The following is a 6,000-nucleotide window of genomic DNA, read 5'->3' as shown; positions in this document are numbered from 1 at the left end:
CTTTTTTGGTTTTCATTTTTAGAGCAACAGGTGAGAAACTTGTGGCCACCCACAGGACTTGACTCCCATCAGCCCCAGCTAGCCTGGTCATTGGTCAGGGATGATGGGAGTTGGGGTCAATGAGGATTTGTTGGGCCACAGGTTCCCCAGGCCTGCCTTAGAGGGATATATCATTCTCTGTGCAACCTGTATATTATCAGTGGGGAATCTCCAGTCCGCAGGCCTAATTAAGTTCACCAGGACTCCCCATTTGGCCAGCAAGGCCATTTTAGTCAAGCTATTCCAACCAGCTCTACACCGGGTGTCATGCAGGATGACAGGTGAAGACATGGCACAGGGTTTCACAAGCTCTCGTGATCAGCCAGTGGCTGGATCTTGAGGCGGCCTGGCCTTCACAAGACAATGACAAGCAGTAAAGTGCTGCTCTCTGGACTTTGCTGATTGCCAGGCCTTGTGAAGCTCAGCGCATGGCTGATAGCTGGATCTTGCAAAGCTCTATGTATAGTGCTCTGTAAGTGCCAATGACCAGCTGATCACCAGTGTTTGGTGGGCTGTGCCTTTGCCTGCACAGATTCGTTTCAAACCATGTGGGCAAAAAAGGGTCGCCTGATATCATGATACCTGGTGATTGGTAAGGTGGCAGTCCTGCCCTCCTGTCGAACGGGGTCTGTGAGGTTGAGGGGTGGCAGAGATAATGATCTGGCCCGATGGGAGGTCAGTGTGGTGCAAATGCACTGACAGGCATGTCAACCTCCCTGCCACCTTGTCCCTCTCCTGCCACTCAGCAACAGCAACTCCTGCGCAAGGAAGCCAATGCAATGCCTCTGCACCACCCAGCAAGCTGCATCTAACTTTATAGGAATTTACAATTATATGATTCCATGCCTACTGCTTCACTAAGCTGGAAGAAAATCAGCAACTTGGTCAGCAGTTTGCTTTTGAGTAAGTGCAGGGAATGGAGGGAGCAGTTGCTGGTGTGTGTGCGTGTGTGTGTGTGTGTCTGCTTTTTTAATTTCATTGTTAGGACAGCTTTCAATGGCATGTCACTCGTATTTTTTTAATTTGTAAACCACCTCAAGTTTGATTTTGTCATAGAAAGGCAGGGTATAGAATGCCACAATACAGAAATAAATAAAAACCCTCCTAAATCTAATTCTGGCTCCTGTTCCTTATATGCCTCCTGTCTCTTACAGGAAGTTACCATAAGCCTAGGAAGGAGGGGGAGGCAGATGGCCCTCCCCAGGGGGTGGACTTATCCCAAAGGCTGCTAGTTGCAAGACCCAAGCGTGACCTAGAAGAGCTTTGCTTTATTGCTTCGTCTTCTTTTCCGGCCCTCCGTTGCCCTAAGAGTCGATTGCCCCTGCTTTTGTTCCTTTCTCTCTGTTCGTTGGAACATGTTTATGCCAATAACAGCACAGCTCATCTTTTATAGCTAGGAATGTGCATGTCTGTGTCTCCTCTTGCAGCACCAGGAAGATATAAATACTGAAGTCAGTCTCTAGCTTCCCAGCTTTGGGAACCAAAGTCCAACATTACCGTAAATGTTCTGAACCGTGTTTACCATGGTCATCTCGGTTTCCCTCGGTTCTAAAAATGTTGCAAAGCTGCTAGCTGCAGCAATACATATCACCTAACTGGAAATGTGTTGTTGTTGTTTAAGTTGACGGTGCTGACATGTTTATGGAAGCAAGGTGATATTCAAAGAGCAAACAAGCATTTTCCATAAAGGTGGCGATACGCTGGGTTAAGGATGTACATCTTTGCTAGCTGCCATTGCAATCTTCCAATTCCAGAGCTGGAAACCTGCTTTCATGTGGTTCTTGTTTCTGCCGCTTGCTGCTAGCTACTGTATGTAGCATTTCTCCACTTCTTTTTGAAGGCATTTCCTTTCCAAAGAGGTGCACTCAGAAAACTTTCAGCTCTGTTTGCCCTGCTATCGTGTCCGAAAAAGAAGATCCCTCCAGGTTATCTGTTTATGCATTTATAAAAATGCTTATTTACCACATGTAAAAAAAAAATCAAAAAAATCAAAGCAGTTTACAATGATTAAAAAAAATACAAAACAAGCCATGTTATAATTTTTAATACAGACATCAATTAACCATTGTGGGAAAATGCATTCTTAATTGCCTCCATTGGCCTGGCAGAATAGAAAAGCTTTCAGCAGGCATTTAAAAGTTGGCACAGAAGGTGCCGGCTGAAAATCTATTGTCAGAGTATTCCACAGGACTGGGACAATGACACGAAAGGCTCAGTTTTTTGTTGTTGTCAAATAAGCCTCACCAACTCAGGGAACGACGCTCCTGCAGATGATCTCAGTGATCGAACTGGGACAAAAGGGTTCAGGCGATCCCTGAGGTAAGCTGGACCTAAGTCGTTCAGGACTTTGTAAATTAAGACAAGAACCTTGAACATGGCCCAGCAGGAGATGGGCAGTCCATACTGCTGTTTTAATAATGGTGTCATGTGTCCTCCACCAGACGCCCCCATCAGCAGTCTGGCTGCCTCATTCTACACCAGCTGGAGATTACGAATCAGACCCAAGGGCAGCCCCACATACAGTAATCCAGCCTTGAGGTTACCAGAAGAGAAGAGAAGTTTGGATTTGATATCCCGCTTTATCACTGCCCGAAGGAGTCTCAAAGCGGCTAACATTCTCCTTTCCCTTCCTCCCCCACAACAAACACTCTGTGAGGTGAGTGGGGCTGAGAGACTTCAAGAAGTGTGACTAGCCCAAGGTCACCCAGCAGCTGCATGTGGAGGAGCGGAGACGCGAACTCAGTTCCCCAGATTACGAATCTACCGCTTTTAACCACTACATCACACTGGCTCTCACACCAGTGCACGAAGTATAGTTTATTGAGCATTCATCCTGATTTGTGAGGTGGTTATACAGCCAGTAGTATAGTGTAAGTTGCCAGTGCCTGGGGTCAGATGAAGTTGGGTGAGGTGGGTGGGAGGGAGAGAAATGGACAGAGTATACATGCACATGCACATTGCCTAAGAGCATCCACATCACCCAGGAGATCACAGCTACAGAAATAAGAAAAGAGTCATTCCATTGTTTGGAGAGCTCACTTCCTGGTTTGTATGGAGAAACCATTTTCAATGGAGCCCAGTGACGGAAGCAGCACTGGGTGCACTGGGTGTTGAAATTTTGAACCTCTAACATTTTTGCACCCTGGGCAACCACCCCTGTGCTCCCCCATGCGATGAATTGCTTCCACAAAACAGCGACCATCTGAAGGTAGCTGGAGTGTACGATCCCCATTTGAAGTTGGTCTAAACTATGCTTGGTTTTTTAAAAAAAAACAACACACAAATATCTTGCCAAACTTTTCATGTTGGTGACACACTTGTTAGACATGCACCATTTCATGACGCAGTGATTCTGTTTTACTAGCAAACCAGAGGTTAAACTGACCCCTTTCGTGGGGAGCGTTCGCACTGCAGCCGACACACTAACATGTTGTGACACACAGTATGGAAAACTCTGGCTTAAAGGATTACCCTGAGACTCAGCTATACAGCTGCAAATAAAACGTTTTAAGTGTGTTTTAAGTGCAATATACAATGTGACACTAGATGGTGATGGTGAGCCTTATGGAAAATTCAATGTATTTTAAAAAATACTTTTTAAAAAAAAGCATTTTCAGAACAGCTTTTATATGTGTGTAGATTCCACCCTGGCTGGGTGGGTAAGAAGGAAGTTTGGTCGGGAGAACTATTCACCCTGGTTGATTTAGTCCAGCCCAGCAGAGACGTAAGTAATAGAAGACACAATGCAGAATGACTGTGCTGCTAATCTCAGCCTCCCTTCCTATTCGTTTTAATTGCATTGCTCCAATGCGGAAAGAAAGAAATCCTCTTTTTTCTTCATCAGCTCTCCTTTTCCTCTGACTCACAGCCAGTTATAAATCTTGTTTATCATCAGGATGACACTGAGGGCACTTTTCTGAAACTCCATGAATTTAAAGAGACAGGAGCTGCATAATAGCGCAGAGATCTAGGGATGTACATGAAAGAAATGATACAGAGCATTAATCACAATTTAAATTATTGCTGCTGATTTATGTGCAATAAAACAAACTCCGATATCTTGCTGGGCTTTTTTTATTGAATCCTGCATGATTTTCTTATCTTTTTGAAGTTTCATTTCATGGGGCCTTGTTTCACATGAGATGATCTTTTATTTTATTCCAGTGCATTGTAGAGGGTAGGGGAGAGTCCTTGTGTTGTGGCTGAGGGAAGAGAGAGGAAGAAAACGTGAGCTCTTCAAAGTGCAGAAGAAACCAAACATTCTTCATTCACGTGATCAAATCTATCCCATTCTTGTGCCTTTTTAAGTGGGAATGGGAAAGCAGAACAACAGCCCACAAAGGCAAGGTCTGAGCCATCCTAGGAAGAGCTCCAAACCTCCACTTCTTCTGTGAAGAGTCTTTGGCTTTTCACTGCAGGGACAATTCTATGGGGCCTGCATGAACAGCATGTGGAATGACCCATAATCTTCACTTCTTCTGCTAGGTTGACTGCCACTTGGAGACACCCTGAGGGAGACAGATGCTGGAGATGTTTACAGTGAAGGCCACCAAGCTGCCTACTTACAGGGCATTAGTCCAATGAGGGACAGGGAAGGCCAACAGCAATGGTGTTGGACCATCACGCCTGGGGAGTGAATGTGGCCTTCTCCCTATCCTTGCCCTGACTGGGCCTGCTTCACACCCCATGGGCTTTTGCCACGATAGAATGTGCCCTTGGACAATGGTGTCTCCTGCTTGTTTAGATGGAGGATAGAGAGAGGGGTGTGTGGGGAAACTAGCCGACTGTACAGAGATAAAATTTACATTTGTTGCTTGACCCACTTTTGTCTCTAGCCTCACCCACTACTGACGTATGCATACCCCTCAACTGTCCCGGGACATCTCATTTTCTTGTGCGAGAGCACGGTGGCAATTTTGGGTGCCACGATCTCAACGCAATTTGGGACCACGATTTCACCCCGAAAAAAATCTTTTTTCTGGGCAGCAATTTCGCAAAGCACTCCAAAATTCTCATTTTAGGGTGCTGTGCCCCCCAAGCACTTTTTCAGGGCCATAATTTTGCACAGGTCACATGACATGTGTGGGAGCGCCACCTCAGAAGATGGCATCCCAATTTTTGGCCACATCACGTTGGAAGGTATGCATAAATACTTTGAAGACATTAGAAAGGGTGGACAGAGGCCAGTCCCTTAAAGGGGAGGAAAAAGAGAATAGGAATGTTTTCACTGTACACAACAGAGAAAATAACAAACACGATTCCACTCATATGAGGGCATCAGGTGTACAATATTATTAATGGAAAAGCAATTGTACGTAACACAGCTGGAAAGGTCCTGCAAGCTGCTGTGTTCGTCAGGTACATTACTATTTCAAGTGTTATTTGAAAGGTTGTTATTACAGAATATATGAATGATAAAAATTTTGAGACAGCTAGTCATTGGATCACAATGGCTTTCCTGTCCCTGATTTTATTTTTCATTAAACAAAATATTGGCTTTGTAATTTTTTAGGCATTGAAATTTGGGAGTCGAGGTTTAGTTTAAAAAGAAAGAAAACAGACAGACCTTAACAAAATATTGTTATCTATATATATCTGTGTATAGTGCTTGAAATGAACTAATTCAGGTGAACTGAATTAATTCAAAAATCTCTGAATTACACCTGGAAATAGTTCATATAATTTCAAGGTGAATTGAACAGGAATTAAGTTACTTTTGTGACGGAACTCTGGAAGAATTGTAATTCAAACCAACTTTAATTTTAATTCAATAATTTATATACATTTCATTAAATTTAAATCTGTCTTTGATTATGGCCATCGCATTTGCCATTTTTACCTATCTGAAAAGAGATGCTGCTGTTTAACCCTGAAGATCATAATTGTTGGGGAAAGAAATAAAACAATTCTTCACATTACACTGTGTGTTTTTTATGCTTTCTTAGTCTTCTTGTGTATATT

This window comes from Podarcis bocagei (genome assembly GCF_964188305.1).
Source record: "Podarcis bocagei genome assembly, chromosome: 11".
In the NCBI taxonomy this organism is placed as follows: Eukaryota; Metazoa; Chordata; class Lepidosauria; order Squamata; family Lacertidae; genus Podarcis; species Podarcis bocagei.
This window is presented reverse-complemented; position numbering follows the sequence as displayed.